At 50.0% G+C, this 17,134-nt stretch overlaps 1 long non-coding RNA gene across 10 annotated transcripts; it reads right to left on the bottom strand.

The window, feature by feature from the left end:
- Nucleotides 1-2,392: 2,392 nt before the first annotated feature.
- LOC142359928 (uncharacterized) lies at nucleotides 2,393-17,127 on the bottom strand. Of its 10 annotated transcripts, XR_012762712.1 has the most exons (24): nucleotides 15,915-17,127; nucleotides 15,771-15,823; nucleotides 15,629-15,679; nucleotides 15,471-15,526; nucleotides 15,349-15,385; nucleotides 15,217-15,279; nucleotides 13,780-15,096; nucleotides 13,636-13,688; nucleotides 13,494-13,544; nucleotides 13,336-13,391; nucleotides 13,214-13,250; nucleotides 13,082-13,144; nucleotides 11,645-12,961; nucleotides 11,501-11,553; nucleotides 11,359-11,409; nucleotides 11,204-11,259; nucleotides 11,078-11,118; nucleotides 10,896-10,994; nucleotides 9,749-10,817; nucleotides 9,623-9,663; nucleotides 9,490-9,536; nucleotides 9,318-9,379; nucleotides 7,964-8,049; nucleotides 2,393-7,755 (listed from the first exon to the last, which is right to left on the bottom strand). It is a non-coding gene; the product is annotated as an uncharacterized LOC142359928 (long non-coding RNA). The 10 variants fall into 10 exon arrangements; XR_012762707.1 differs by having other exon boundaries at nucleotides 7,964-9,379; nucleotides 15,915-17,120; XR_012762714.1 differs by having other exon boundaries at nucleotides 2,393-7,680; nucleotides 7,964-9,379; nucleotides 15,915-17,120.
- Between the last annotated feature and the right edge of the window lie 7 nt (nucleotides 17,128-17,134).

Raw genomic sequence — 17,134 nt, 5'->3', positions numbered from 1 at the left:
CCTAACCCTAACCCTAACCCTAACCCTAACCCTAACCCTAACCCTAACCCTAACCCTAACCCTAACCCTAACCCTAACCCTAACCCTAACCCTAACCCTAACCCTAACCCTAACCCTAACCCTAACCCTAACCCTAACCCTAACCCTAACCCTAACCCTAACCCTAACCCTAACCCTAACCCTAACCCTAACCCTAACCCTAACCCTAACCCTAACCCTAACCCTAACCCTAACCCTAACCCTAACCCTAACCCTAACCCTAACCCTAACCCTAACCCTAACCCTAACCCTAACCCTAACCCTAACCCTAACCCTAACCCTAACCCTAACCCTAACCCTAACCCTAACCCTAACCCCTAACCCTAACCCCTAACCCTGTCCCTAATCCGAACCCTAACCCGAACCCGAACCCTAACCCGAACCCTAACCCTAACCCTAACCCTAACCCGAACCCTAACCCGAACCCTAACCCGAACCCTAACCCTAACCCTAACCCTAACCCTAACCCGAACCCTAACCCGAACCCTAACCCTAACCCTAACCCGAACCCTAACCCGAACCCCTAACCCCTAACCCTAACCCGAACCCTAACCCGAACCCTAACCCTAACCCTAACCCTAACGTACAATTGTAGAGGTGTTGTTGTGATTTTTTGTGGGACTTCCGGATCATAGAGTCCCGTGCCGGAACCGTAGAGACGCTGTTCCCGTGCGCGGGAGGACTTCCGGATCATAGAGTCCCGCGCTGGAACCATAGAGACGCTGTTCCCGCGCGCGGGAGGACTTCTGGATCATAGAGTTTTATGCTGGAACCATAGAGACGCAGTTCCGGGGCCCGGGAGGACTTCCGGATCATAGAGTTCCGTGCCGGAGCCATAGAGACGCAGTTCCGGGGCCCGGGAGGACTTCCGGATCATAGAGTTCCGTGCTGGAACCATAGAGACGCAGTTCCGGGGCCCGGGAGGACTTCCGGATCATAGAGTTCCGTGCCGGAACCATAGAGACGCAGTTCCGGGGCCCGGGAGGACTTCCGGATCATAGAGTTCCGTGCCGGAACTATAGAGACGCAGTTCCGGGGCCCGGGAGGACTTCCGGATCATAGAGTTCCGTGCCGTAACCCTAGAGACGCAGTTCCGGGGCCCGGGAGGACTTCCGGATCATAGAGTTCCGTGCCGGAACCATAGAGACGCAGTTCCGGGGCCCGGGAGGACTTCCGGATCATAGAGTTCTGTGCCGGAACCATAGAGACGCAGTTCCGGGGCCCGGGAGGACTTCCGGATCATAGAGTTCCGTGCCGTAACCCTAGAGACGCAGTTCCGGGGCCCGGGAGGACTTCCGGATCATAGAGTTCTGTGCCGGAACCATAGAGACGCAGTTCCGGGGCCCGGGAGGACTTCCGGATCATAGAGTTCCGTGCCGTAACCCTAGAGACGCAGTTCCGGGGCCCGGGAGGACTTCCGGATCATAGAGTTCTGTGCCGGAACCATAGAGACGCAGTTCCGGGGCCCGGGAGGACTTCCGGATCATAGAGTTCCGTGCCGGAAGCATAGAGACGCAGTTCCGGGGCCTGGGAGACCTTCCGGACCATAGAGTTTTGTGCCGTAACCCTAGAGACAGTGTTGTGGGTGTTGTGTATGTGTAGTATTTTGGTTTGATGTTGTATATAAAAATGAAAAATAATAAGTCTGGTGCAGCAGTAGAAATTTGCACCCACCCGGGGAGTAATTTTTCTCCTTTTTATAAACAATTGTTTAAATTACTGCCAGGGTGGGTGCAAAGTTACAGTGCTCTGAAATTATTTCTTTTTAAAATTTCAAATACAATCATTCAACCACAGTAACAGAGGACAAACAAACAGTCAAATGCTGAAACAGAGTTTTTGGGCTAAAACTAAGTATTACTAAGAAGGGCCCAAAAACTCTGTTTCAGGGCTGAAACAGAGAGCCTGTTGGCTAACCAGGAAACAAACATAGGTCTGAGACATAGGGTTAGAACACAACTGACACGCTAGGGGACAACAAACTTCACACAAAGAGCAATGACAACTCATCTGAGAGCCAGATTTTGTTTAGTGCTGTTATTCTCAGTCTTCACCAAAGGTGACTGAGATAAGCGCAGCAAAAACTAACACAAAGAGAAACACACACCGTGCCAAAAATCAAGGCATTTTTTCCAATTTCTGCTTATTCTGCAAATGCTAATGCTCAAATAGACTCACCTATCAAACACAAACAAAGACAGAGGAAAAACACACAACGCTGAAACACATAAACACAAAACATTTTCAAGACGAGGAGAAAGTCTAATGGTACTGAGGGAATGTACACACAGAGGAATAAACTGCTCCATAACAGGAACTGGACACAGAAAAGTACATAATCTTTATTTGACTTTATTACACTTCAATAAAATATCAATTTTTATTTTGCATGCTACATATTTGCAGAGCGCTATGCCTCAACCACCTGAGATACCTCTAGTACTTCTGATGGATACTTCCACATTATCATTCCCTTTAGCAGTGCCTCGGTTGCTCTCTCCACAGCACAACTCCCGGTTCCTTCATTGCCTCCATTGCCCCGTGAACATCACTGTCTGGTTTGTACATGTGTTACATCCACCGATTGCTCTACGAGACCTTCAAACAACTCCTCCCTCTTAGATCAGCAGTTATGCTATCGCTATTAATCTGTGCTCCAAGTACTAAGACACGTGATTTCTTTTAAACCACTGAGAGCTACGTTACACTAAAGGGATGTACAACTGGCCCTCACGTTCGTGGTTCGCCTTAATTGGTCATTTACAACACCCCATTTCAATGCCCTTAGGCTCCCCGGCCACGCCTGTCAACATCTGCTGCGCCTTTTCTCCCCAGACCATATATTTACCTATGGACAGTGAGGTCCGCCCTTACGTTAGTACAGTCATTTCCTGGTCCATTGAGCGCTGGCAAGGTAACCTGCCTGCGCTGTCCTACGCTTCAGTTTCCCTCATGTCTCCAGATACATTTGGCTCATTACTGACACCGAGAACATTACCCATTATCATTACCCACATTCCGTTTCCACCATTTACTACTATAGCACAATAGGACTTACTGCCTTGTTGATCTCAACAGCTGCTATTACTGTAGTCCATTTTAACTCAGTCCAGGTGATCCCTAATTCAAACTCTACCCACTCTCCATTACTGTTCCAGATAGCACCTGTAAATGCAAACATCATAGCTACAATCCTTTCTGCGTTGCTCCCTTCCACTCACCGCAGAGGCCACTGCTACATACAAACAATTGTTCCTCTGCAAAGCAACATCATCTCTGCTACTTGCACGCCCAGGCAGCCAATGACCGAGCTCTGCTCCGTCCAATGAACTCTCTCTCCTCTTCCCCACCTATATGCTCATATAAACATTCAACAGACCATTCTGTCACAAACTACAATGACCGCAACAATTTACAACCCTAACGCTCTACAATACAGTTAGGCCAACTTGCTACACGTGCCAGTCCTTGACCACACTGCCATCTAGTCCAACTCCTCATACCCTTCTGCTACACGAACCTCAATCGTCTTCCTATGACTGTCCGCTACAGAGGCATCCCTGCAGTGATACAGCATACCAACATTCCAGGGGAGGGCTCCCCAGAAACAGCATTCCTGGGAGCCTCAAAATACACCCTGCCTGCCAAAACCCCGGCCCGAGCCTGCCCGCGGCCCAAACATTGGCGATGAACATCGCCTCGCAGAGCGGCCGGGACCGGGGAAAAAACAACCCAGCTGGGGGAAGGAAAAAAAAAATCCCCCAGCTGGGGTTTTTTTATTCTAACATCATTTGGGTTTTCTTTCAGCTACTCCTACATCTCTGGAAAAGAATGCATCGCAAGCCCACATACAACCCGCTACAGAAACACAATCAACCACCACACGCTGTCAGACACAATTTGCAGTCACCTACCGCACTCATCACTCCACATGCTCACCCCATCCATTCGGCCCCCTGCCTGCCATCACCCTGTGTCTGTGGGGCTCCTCGGGAACGCTGTTCCCGGGAGCCGCAAAATTCACCCTGCCTGCCAAAACCCCGGCCCGAGCCTGCCCGCGGCCCAAACATTGGCGATGAACATCGCCTCGCAGAGCGGCCGGGACCGGGGAAAAAAAAAAACCCAGCTGGGGGAAGGAAAAAAAAATCCCCCAGCTGGGGTTTTTTTATTCTAACATCATTGGGGTTTTCTTTCAGCTACACCTACAGGTCTGGAAAAGAATCCATCTCAAGCCCACATACAACCTGCTACAGAAACACATTCATCAACCACACACTGTCAGACACAAATTGCAGTCACCTACCACACTAATCACTCCACATGCTCACCCCATCCGTTCGGCCCTCTGCCCACCATCACCCTGAGTCTATCGTGCTCCTCGGGAACGCTGTTACCGGGAGCCTCAAAATTCACCCTGCCTGCCAAAACCCCGGCCCGAGCCTGCCCACGGCCCAAACATTGGCGATGAACATCGCCTCGCAGAGCGGCCGGGACCGGGGAAAAAAAAAACCCAGCTGGGGGAAGGAAAAAAAAATCCCCCAGCTGGGGTTTTTTTATTCTAACATCATTGGGGTTTTCTTTCAGCTACGCCTACAGGTCTGGAAAAGAATGCATCTCAAGCCCACATACAACCCGCTACAGAAACACAATCATCAACCATACACCACTCAACAACACTAGCAGTCAACTACCACGCTAATCACCCCACACGCTCACCCCATCTTTTCAGCTGCCTGCCTGCCTGCCAGCCAGCCACCCAGCACCCAGTGTCTGCAGAGCTCCTCGGGAACGCTGTTCCCAGGAGCCTCAAAATTCACCCTGCCTGCAAAAACCCCAACTGAGGCCTGCCTGCGGTCCAAACGCTGGCAATAAACATCACCTCGCCGAGCAGCCGGGACCAGGGAAAAACACCCAGCTGGGGGAAGGCAAAAAAATTCCACCAGCTGGTTTTTTTTCCAACACTATTTTCCTAATTCCTATATCTCTCAAAAAAAAAAAGAAAATAGACTCAGCCACCCGCACAGTCTGAAAGCAAAAACATATTTAACCCTGACAGCATCATACAGTATCAGATGCATTCAAAACCTACCACTGATTCCACAGCCATTCATTACACTCCTCACTCAGAATGTAGCCCCTTTGCCACGTGCCTGCCACAAAAGCAGGTCACGGCACATCAAGCGCCATCCCTGGAACTGCCTCACCGGGCATCTCAAAACTACATCGCCGCTCTACATCATCCCGAACTGTTAGCCTACATAACCAGATGCTGAGCAATATGCTGCGCTACTTCCACTTCTGCTCTGTCTTCACTTATCATCGTATACTCCAGCTACATTCAATCAAGTATTTGCTCAGGGGTACAAAGTACTCAGTGGCACCTGCAAACCTCAATGGAAAGGAGTCTACAGCCTGCTGGCGCGCAGCTACCGGCCCCAAAAAACCCATACAACCTCCACCCAAAAGGGCCGTGCTAATCACCACGGGACCATCCCGTGCTGTGACTGTTCCATCCCTACTAGAATTGCTACACAAACACACAAAGCCTCTCTACCTCAAACGCACACGCTCTCTACAGACGTGACCTTGGGACACCAGACTACCACACAGGGGACTGTTACTGCTACACCAAGATACACAGCCTGACAATGAACAGAACAATGCTGAGGCTAGGTGGCAGGGACCCTCTGGTGTGCCCTGCCTTGAGAGCACCTCAGTTTTGGCTAAAAGGCAGGGGATTGAGTCACAGTAATCGACGGAGACTAAATGCCACAAAAACAAAAGGAACTAGGATGCCACAGGAAATAAACCCCTGGGATAGCTGTCAAGAACACTCAGCGAGGAAACACCTGCTGGTAAAGCCCAAGCTGCACAGCAGACTAGCCTAGTGCACAAAGGATGCTAGATCTGTCTAGTGGCACTGCCCTGGCACATCATTCCGTGAAACAAGATGTGCTCAACTGGCACCATGTCAATAACTCAAACTTGCATAGACACTACTGACAGCTGCTGCAATTGCAGTACGATGACAATATGCCTGACGCTCTACAAGCACCTTGTGCTGCTCTGTCACATGCGAAAACAAAACACGAGCCTCCTTAACAGACACCGCACCCAGAATATAAGATGGCCCTCTGCAGCTCCGCTCCAAAACCAAGATTAACAGTCAGAGTCCTCTGTGACAATTAAGAATTCCAGAGCATCCTAATAACTGATGAGCACCAAAGCAACCGACTGCTGAGGCCCGTCACGCTGCACCTCAGACCTCGTCTCAACTGTTTCTGGAGGCTTGCTGCAAAGTGCCTGCAAAGCCAATAGGAAAGACATTGCCGAGTTACAAATTTACCTCATGCTAGCTCTCGATCCAATTGCGATCAGCGTGACTCCATCTCACATGCGTAAAGACCTCCGAGTCGCTCCCAGCCTCTACCCTGACACCGCAATGCCATACCGTATGGACTTAAACGCAGAACCGGAGAACACTGGCAAGATTAATGTCATACAATGCAACGCACTGTTACATAACCGACAAGACAAACCGCAACACGGACCCATACAATGCTTAACCGTCTCAGAGAGCATCCATAAAGAGCGCTGCAATGCAAGACTGACACAGAGATATACAATGCAATGCAAAATCCAGTAAATACAGAGCTCCACGTTACAAAACGCAACACGGCCCTCATTACAAGGCAAGACAGTCTCCAAGAACAGAGAATACAAATACAGAGCACTGCAACGCCAGATCGATACACACGCAAGCACTGCAATGCAAAATCAAGTACAGAGTGCTGCAGTAAAAAAACGCAATACAGCATCATACAAAGCGGGACGCTCTCAGGTAACATTCGATACGAGTACAGATTGATGCAATGCAATACAACACACAGTACAGAGCCGTGCAATGCAAGACGGTCCCAGGTATCGCTCGCTACAAGTACGGAGCGCTGCAATCCAAGACCGGTACAGACACAAACAATGCAATGCTAGATCAAATACAGAGATCCACAAGAAAAAAACAATACACGGCTATACAAGCCTATATATATTCAAATACAGAGCTCCACATTACAAAACACAATACAAGTTCGTACGAGGCAATACAGTCTCCGATAGCGGTCCACGCAAGTAGTGAGTGCTGCAGTGCAACACGCCCAAACATTGAAATAAAAAAATCAAATATAGAGCACTACAACACAACAACAATACAGAGCAATACAAGGCAATACAAAACAAAATACAGTGCTACGAGAAAGAAATACAGGGCCATACAATTCAATAGAAATAGAGCACAGCAATACAACACACAATAAAGGACTATTCGGTGCGAGACACTCACATGGCATACGATACGAGGCATAATAATACAGTTGAAAAGAACACAAAACGCTGCAAAACGATGCAGTCGCAGATGGTGGTCAAAACCGATACGGAGTTCTGAGAAGCCAGGATGTAAGACCTGAGCCCGTAACGAGGCAGAGATGAAATGCTGCAGGGGAACTCTATGGTAGCAGAACTGCCACGAGCAGAGCTTTCACGGTGGCCTAGATCACCTCCGCAAAGGGGACTCTCCAGAAAGACCTCTGATGAAAATCACACCTTAAGCTCCAGGCGCAAGATGAGGAACGCTTGACCAAGGCTCTAGGCCAAAGCAGCGAAGCTTGAGACACCCAGTGCACACCGACCAAAGTGCACAAGAGTGCAGAAGGTAGATACCTGTACAAAGCATCACATACAAGACTAATCACACAACACAAATGACACTGGGAAAGACACACAGGCCAGAACAGTCACACCCTAAAGGACAGATGCCAGGACCTCTGTCCGCCCCAAACTTAACAGACCCTAAATAGCTCCCTCCGCAACCCTGGTGTTACACCTCCTGCCGGCCTCACCCCACCCACAGCTTTGGCCCTGGACTTACCTTTGAGGGAAGGATGCAGAATCCATCCTCATTGAGCACATCATAAAATCAGATGCTCCTGCATTCCACGTGTTCTACATCAGTATCTGCATAACATATATAAACACACACGCCTCACTAACATTACTGACTGGAAGCATCACATTAGCAAACACCGCTCCCTTCCACAAGATACCCAGTTGCCGATATGTAACTTAGGAAGGCCAGCAATATTGGTAGCATTTTGGAATACCGTCTAGAGTCCAACAGAAGCTTGCAATTAAAAACAAACCCCCCAAAAAACCCAAACTTGAGGCCCCACACCTACAAGCCTGAACACTGTCAACATTCAGTCTTCTTTGCTACTGCTGATCATCCCCTCCCACATAGCTCCCATCATCAGTTCAAAACACTATTGCAATGATAGACTGCACAGCCTGCCAAGGAGCAACTCCATGCAAGCTCACTACCCAACCGCTGCCTGAACGGTCGAGGCCTATCAACAGATTAAGCATGATCTCCTATCGCTATGCCACGTAACCCTCACTCTACACCCCTGGGGCAGAGAAGCACAAAACAAAACACACACAGAGACACAGACCAACATTACACACACCACCACCAACAATGGTATTCAAAGAATAGAGAAAACTCTCGGCAAGAAGAATGACTCCCCAACGGGAGATGCTGTCCAGCAAGACGACCAGCAGGGCCACAATGGCCCAGAACAAGGAGGCTCTACGGCAGCCCCAGAAGAGCAGAGTTGAACAGAACGGTCCTTTACAAGAAGTTACGCTCTAAACAGAGACGATGGATCTGCAAGAAGCTGGCTTCAAGACCTAAGAACACAAGATCGCAGGGAAGAAGTCCCACAGTCCATGAAAATGGACCAGAAGAGAGAAGAGCTACTGACACAGCCTGAGATGACACCGCAAAAGAGAACTGATGGGAAACTTCCAAGATGTGACACCGCTCCATGCTTTATGTGCAAAACGTAAGATGAGAAGCGCCCAATGGACACTATGCCAAAGAGTAGAGGCATTCCAGACCCTAGGAATGGCACCTGATATGCATAATGTGCTCATTGAGCACAGAGAGCAATGACGATATTGAGACACAGGTAAAATCCAAGACACAAAACACAGACCACACAGATGACACCACCACAGACACAGTTCTGGAACTACCCTGCCCCCTTGGGCTACAGAGAAACCCCTTCCCTTGATCCGCCCAAAGCGGCCTGTTCGTGGACAGCCCTCTTCCCTACACTAGCTTCACAAGCTCTCCTTGAAGTGCCCAACTGTAGTCCCCTCCCTCCAGACCCTTCCAAGCCCCTGGACTTAGCTTTCAGTGGGACGAGGGCTCTAAATCCAACCTCGACCAAAAATGCATTAGGTATCTGGGATGCTCCTGCAGTCACCAGGTTGCACTTCATCACTGAAAAAGAGAAAACCCAGAAACACTGCTGACAGTAAGCATCACACTGGCCAAGACCAACCTCTTCCACAAAAACCCCTTCCTCAGAAGAACTGGGGTGCTCTACTCACCTGCTCATTCCAGAGTCGGACGCTGCAGCCATCATTGCTTGCGATACCTGAGATACCAAGAGACACAAAATGATCATTGCACCCGTGAGAAGTCACCCGACCCACACTCCTCCTTGCTATGGCCCCAGCTCACCTCAAACAGTTGTCCAATGCCAAAGGCGGCCGGCACAGCCCCTGCAAAACCAAGAGAGACACCCCTCACTTAGTTGCTGCACAATACTTTGCTCTCACACGCTCACCAGGCCCACAACTGCCTCACCTTCTCGGACTTCATGTCAGCATGCTGCTTTGCTCCTCCGAGGATATGTGCGGCACCTGCAATAAAATCAAAGCAAACAGCACATACTGAGATACTGCCGAAAGCCAAAGCTTGCCTGCATCAATCCCAATCTCCTGCTCCTGTACCTTAGCTGGTCATCCACCCTGGCCCTGCCATTTACGGGTTCCCTGGTTTCCCTGAGCAGAGCAGTTCCAAGGCAAGCACACACAGGCACAGACCAACATTACTCACAACACCACAAACAATGGGATTCAAGAAGAGAGAAAACTCTCCGCAAGAAGAATGACTCCCTGACGGGAGACACTGTCGGACAAGGAGACCAACAGGGCTGCGGTGGCCCAGAGCAAGGAGGCTCCACGGCAGCCCCAGAAAACCAAATTACAACAGAATGGTCTGTTACAAGAAGTTACGGTCAAAATGGAGACGATGGATGTGCAAGAAGCCCGGCTTCAAGACCTAAGAGCATAAGGATGCAGGGAAGAAGTCCCACAGTCCATAAAAATGGACCAGAAGAGAGAAGAGCTGCTGCTGACACAGCCTGGAACGATGCCGCAACAGAAAGATGCAAGACTGATCCACGCTTTACGCTTGTAAGGCAAGAAGAAAAGATCTGAATTGGCACTATGCCAATGAGTACATGCATTCGAGACCCCAGGTATGGCACAGAGGCATATGATGAGCTTCGTGAGTGCAAAGAGAAACAAGGATATCGAGACCAGAGGAAGGTCTGCGACACAAGACACACCACAAAAACAACATAGCACTGATGACACAGGCTGGAACTGCCCTGCCCATGCTAGTCCTAGGATGCAGGGAAACTCGGTCCCCTTCTGTGCCCAGAGGGGCCCGGTCCTGCACAGCCCTCTCCCCTGCACTAATGTTACAAGCCCTGCCCGCAATGCCCAACTGTGGTCCCCTCCCTCCAGACCCTTCCCAGCCCCAGTCCCTCGACTTAGCCTTTGGAGGGCCAGGAGTCTGAATCCATCCTCGACAACAAGCATGTTGGCTAACTGGGATGCTCCTGCAGTCAATAGGTCTGCTTCGTCATCTGAAAAAGAAAAAAAAGTGAGGACATCACAGACCACACATGGTGCTGACAGTAAGCATCACACTGGCCAAGACCAACCTCTTCCACAACAATCCCCTCTTCAGAAGCACCAGGATGCTGTGCTGCTCACTTGTTCTTTCCGGAGTCGGACACTGCAGCCATAATCGCCTCTGCAACCTAAGATGCCAAGACACACAAAATGATCATTGCACCCGTGAGAAGTCACCTGCCCAACGCTCCTCGCTGCCACCCTGACTCACCTCAAGAGCTTGTCCAATGCCAAAGGCGGCCCGCACAGCCCCTGCAAAACCAAGACAGAGACATGTCACTGAGTTGCTGCACAATAATTTGCTCTTACACACTGACCCGGTCCACAACCACCTCACCTTCTCGGACCACTTATCAGCATGCTGCTTTGCCCCTTCAGGACTATGTGTGGCACCTACAAAAAGAAAACAGAAGACACATGCTGAGATACTGCCCAAAACTGCCATCTGCCACACCGGTTCCCACCTCCTGCTCCTTTACCTTGGCTACTCACCTATGTTGCCCCTGACTTTTACATGTTCCCATGCTGAGGCTCAGGTACCACCTGGAAAACACAAACAGGGATGATGGTAATTTCAGTAACAGCAGCACACCAGAAAAATAACTGCTACTTCAGCCTACTAGTCTTTGCTCACCTTGCCCGAGTCACCCCTTGTGCCGATATCATGCTTCACTCATTGCTTTGCACCTACAATATTGGAAAAAAACCCCACACCAACTATAAGGCAGTCCTACAGCCACTAATCATGTCTTCCCTTCAACACCATGCGCCAACCCACCTCCTTATGACGCTCTGCTCGGCGCCTCCATTGGTCTTCGGTGCCCATCTTGTTCCCTGACACCTGAAATAAATATTGAACAAGTCACCCAGATGCTGCTTAAGTCATTAACAATTCCAGATATATTGATTCCATTTTGGAATAGCGCCTAGAGTCCAAAAAACAGCCTGCCATTACATAAGGAAATAAAGGGCCAAACTCAAAGGCCCCCCCATGCATAAGCCTTACCACCGTCAACATTTAGTCTGCTTTGCTGCTGATGATCAGCCCCTCCCACACGACTCCCATCACCTCTGTAAACCACTGTTGAAATGACAGACACTGTCTGCCGATGACCGCTCCATCCGAGCTCACTTCCCAGCCCCTGCCTAAACAGTCTAGCCCTGTCGACCTATTAACCCCAGCCTCTTGTCACTGTGACACCTACCCCTGATTCTACACCCCTGGGCAGGGCAGCTCCAAGCCAAACACACACAGGCACAGACTGACTTTACACACAACACCACAAACAATGGGATTCAAAGAGGAGAGAAAACTCTGCGCAAGAACAATGACTGCCGGATGAGAGAAGCTGTCGGACAAGGAGACAGAGCCACAACGGCCAAGAGCGAGGAGCCTCCATGGCAGCCCCAGAGAAACAGTAGAACCCAATGGTCCCTTACAAGATGTTACGGTCAAAATGGAGATGATGGATGTGCGAGAAGCCTGTCTTCAAGACCTAAGAGCATAAGGATTCCAGGAAAAGCTCCCACAGTCCATGACAATGGACCAGGAGAGAAGAGCTGCTGACACAGCCTGGAACAACACCAAAAAGAGAACTGACCAGAAGCTTTCAAAACAAGACTGACACATGCTTCACATTTGTAAGCCAAGAAGAGAACCTCCCAGTTGGCACTATCCAATGAGTACAGGCATTTGAGGGCCTAAAGATAGCATCCAAGGCACCTGATATGCTTCTTGAGTGCAAAGAGCAACAAGAACATCAAGAACAGAAGATGGTCTACGACACAGAAGACGCCACACAAACAATATAGCACTGCAGACACAGGCTGGAACTGCCCTGCCCATACTAGTCCTAGGATGAAGGGAAACCCCTTCGCTTTACGTGCCTAGAGGCCCGCTCCTGCACAGCTCTCCCCTACACTAACTTTACAAGCCCTGCCCGCAATGCCCAGCCATGTTGGCCTCCCTCCAGACTCTTCTAACCCCAGTCCCTCGACTTAGCTTTTGGAGGGCCAGGGGTCTGAATCCATCCTCGACAAAAAGCACATTGGCTAATTCAGAAGCTCCTGCAGTCAACTGGTTCCGCTTTGTCATCTGAAAAGCAAAAAACCCAGAAACAGTGCTGACAGGACCACTGTCACACTGGCACACTGGCCAAGACCAACCTCTTCCACAACAACCCCCTCCTCAGAAGCACCCGGGTGCTCTGATCACCTGCTCGTTCCAGAGTCGGATGCTGCGCCATCATCACTTCTGCTGCATCAGATACCAAGAGACCTAAAATTGCCATTATGCCTATGAGAAGTCACGTGCTCCACGCTCCTCCTCGCTGCCACCCCAGCTCACCTCACTTGACCAATGCCAAAGGCAGCCCGCTCAGCCCCTGCAAAACCAAGAGAGACACCCCTCACTGAGCTGCTGCACAATAATTTGCTCTTGCACACTGACTCGGCACACAACTGCCTCACCTTTTCAGACCTCTTGTCAGCACACTGCTCTGCTCCTCAAAGGCTATGTGCAGCACCTGCAATAAAATCAAAGCAAACAGCACATGCTGAGATACTGCCCAAAACTGCCATCTGCCACACCGGTTCCCACCTCCTGCTCCTTTACCTTGGCTACTCACCTATGTTGCCCCTGACTTTTACATGTTCCCATGCTGAGGCTCAGGTACCACCTGGAAAACACAAACAGGGATGATGGTAATTTCACTAACAGCAGCACACCAGAAAAATAACTGCTACTTCAGCCTACTAGTCTTTGCTCACCTTGCCCGAGTCACCCCTTGTGCCGATATCATGCTTCACTCATTGCTTTGCACCTACAATATTGGAAAAAAACCCCACACCAACTATAAGGCAGTCCTACAGCCACTAATCATGTCTTCCCTTCAACACCATGCGCCAACCCACCTCCTTATGACGCTCTGCTCGGCGCCTCCATTGGTCTTCGGTGCCCATCTTGTTCCCTGACACCTGAAATAAATATTGAACAAGTCACCCAGATGCTGCTTAAGTCATTAACAATTCCAGATATATTGATTCCATTTTGGAATAGCGCCTAGAGTCCAAAAAACAGCCTGCCATTACATAAGGAAATAAAGGGCCAAACTCAAAGGCCCCCCCATGCATAAGCCTTACCACCGTCAACATTTAGTCTGCTTTGCTGCTGATGATCAGCCCCTCCCACACGACTCCCATCACCTCTGTAAACCACTGTTGAAATGACAGACACTGTCTGCCGATGACCGCTCCATCCGAGCTCACTTCCCAGCCCCTGCCTAAACAGTCTAGCCCTGTCGACCTATTAACCCCAGCCTCTTGTCACTGTGACACCTACCCCTGATTCTACACCCCTGGGCAGGGCAGCTCCAAGCCAAACACACACAGGCACAGACTGACTTTACACACAACACCACAAACAATGGGATTCAAAGAGGAGAGAAAACTCTGCGCAAGAACAATGACTGCCGGATGAGAGAAGCTGTCGGACAAGGAGACAGAGCCACAACGGCCAAGAGCGAGGAGCCTCCATGGCAGCCCCAGAGAAACAGTAGAACCCAATGGTCCCTTACAAGATGTTACGGTCAAAATGGAGATGATGGATGTGCGAGAAGCCTGTCTTTAAGACCTAAGAGCATAAGGATTCCAGGAAAAGCTCCCACAGTCCATGACAATGGACCAGGAGAAAAGAGCTGCTGACACAGCCTGGAACAACACCAAAAAGAGAACTGACCAGAAGCTTTCAAAACAAGACTGACACATGCTTCACATTTGTAAGCCAAGAAGAGAACCTCCCAGTTGGCACTATCCAATGAGTACAGGCATTTGAGGGCCTAAAGATAGCATCCAAGGCACCTGATATGCTTCTTGAGTGCAAAGAGCAACAAGAACATCAAGAACAGAAGATGGTCTACGACACAGAAGACGCCACACAAACAATATAGCACTGCAGACACAGGCTGGAACTGCCCTGCCCATACTAGTCCTAGGATGAAGGGAAACCCCTTCGCTTTACGTGCCTAGAGGCCCGCTCCTGCACAGCTCTCCCCTACACTAACTTTACAAGCCCTGCCCGCAATGCCCAGCCATGTTGGCCTCCCTCCAGACTCTTCTAACCCCAGTCCCTCGACTTAGCTTTTGGAGGGCCAGGGGTCTGAATCCATCCTCGACAAAAAGCACATTGGCTAATTCAGAAGCTCCTGCAGTCAACTGGTTCCGCTTTGTCATCTGAAAAGCAAAAAACCCAGAAACAGTGCTGACAGGACCACTGTCACACTGGCACACTGGCCAAGACCAACCTCTTCCACAACAACCCCCTCCTCAGAAGCACCCGGGTGCTCTGATCACCTGCTCGTTCCAGAGTCGGATGCTGCGCCATCATCACTTCTGCTGCATCAGATACCAAGAGACCTAAAATTGCCATTATGCCTATGAGAAGTCACGTGCTCCACGCTCCTCCTCGCTGCCACCCCAGCTCACCTCACTTGACCAATGCCAAAGGCAGCCCGCTCAGCCCCTGCAAAACCAAGAGAGACACCCCTCACTGAGCTGCTGCACAATAATTTGCTCTTGCACACTGACTCGGCACACAACTGCCTCACCTTTTCAGACCTCTTGTCAGCACACTGCTCTGCTCCTCAAAGGCTATGTGCAGCACCTGCAATAAAATCAAAGCAAACAGCACATGCTGAGATACTGCCCAAAACTGCCATCTGCCACACCGGTTCCCACCTCCTGCTCCTTTACCTTGGCTACTCACCTATGTTGCCCCTGACTTTTACATGTTCCCATGCTGAGGCTCAGGTACCACCTGGAAAACACAAACAGGGATGATGGTAATTTCACTAACAGCAGCACACCAGAAAAATAACTGCTACTTCAGCCTACTAGTCTTTGCTCACCTTGCCCGAGTCACCCCTTGTGCCGATATCATGCTTCACTCATTGCTTTGCACCTACAATATTGGAAAAAAACCCCACACCAACTATAAGGCAGTCCTACAGCCACTAATCATGTCTTCCCTTCAACACCATGCGCCAACCCACCTCCTTATGACGCTCTGCTCGGCGCCTCCATTGGTCTTCGGTGCCCATCTTGTTCCCTGACACCTGAAATAAATATTGAACAAGTCACCCAGATGCTGCTTAAGTCATTAACAATTCCAGATATATTGATTCCATTTTGGAATAGCGCCTAGAGTCCAAAAAACAGCCTGCCATTACATAAGGAAATAAAGGGCCAAACTCAAAGGCCCCCCCATGCATAAGCCTTACCACCGTCAACATTTAGTCTGCTTTGCTGCTGATGATCAGCCCCTCCCACACGACTCCCATCACCTCTGTAAACCACTGTTGAAATGACAGACACTGTCTGCCGAAGACCGCTCCATCCGAGCTCACTTCCCAGCCCCTGCCTAAACAGTCTAGCCCTGTCGACCTATTAACCCCAGCCTCTTGTCACTGTGACACCTACCCCTGATTCTACACCCCTGGGCAGGGCAGCTCCAAGCCAAACACACACAGGCACAGACTGACTTTACACACAACACCACAAACAATGGGATTCAAAGAGGAGAGAAAACTCTGCGCAAGAACAATGACTGCCGGATGAGAGAAGCTGTCGGACAAGGAGACAGAGCCACAACGGCCAAGAGCGAGGAGCCTCCATGGCAGCCCCAGAGAAACAGTAGAACCCAATGGTCCCTTACAAGATGTTACGGTCAAAATGGAGATGATGGATGTGCGAGAAGCCTGTCTTTAAGACCTAAGAGCATAAGGATTCCAGGAAAAGCTCCCACAGTCCATGACAATGGACCAGGAGAAAAGAGCTGCTGACACAGCCTGGAACAACACCAAAAAGAGAACTGACCAGAAGCTTTCAAAACAAGACTGACACATGCTTCACATTTGTAAGCCAAGAAGAGAACCTCCCAGTTGGCACTATCCAATGAGTACAGGCATTTGAGGGCCTAAAGATAGCATCCAAGGCACCTGATATGCTTCTTGAGTGCAAAGAGCAACAAGAACATCAAGAACAGAAGATGGTCTACGACACAGAAGACGCCACACAAACAATATAGCACTGCAGACACAGGCTGGAACTGCCCTGCCCATACTAGTCCTAGGATGAAGGGAAACCCCTTCGCTTTACGTGCCTAAAGAGGCCCGCTCCTGCACAGCTCTCCCCTACACTAACTTCACAAGCCCTGCCCGCAATGCCCAGCCATGTTGCCCTCCCTCCAGACTCTTCTAACCCCAGTCCCTCG

This window comes from Opisthocomus hoazin, unplaced genomic scaffold, assembly GCF_030867145.1.
Source record: "Opisthocomus hoazin isolate bOpiHoa1 unplaced genomic scaffold, bOpiHoa1.hap1 HAP1_SCAFFOLD_286, whole genome shotgun sequence".
Classification (NCBI taxonomy): Eukaryota; Metazoa; Chordata; class Aves; order Opisthocomiformes; family Opisthocomidae; genus Opisthocomus; species Opisthocomus hoazin.
This window is presented reverse-complemented; position numbering and strand designations above follow the sequence as displayed.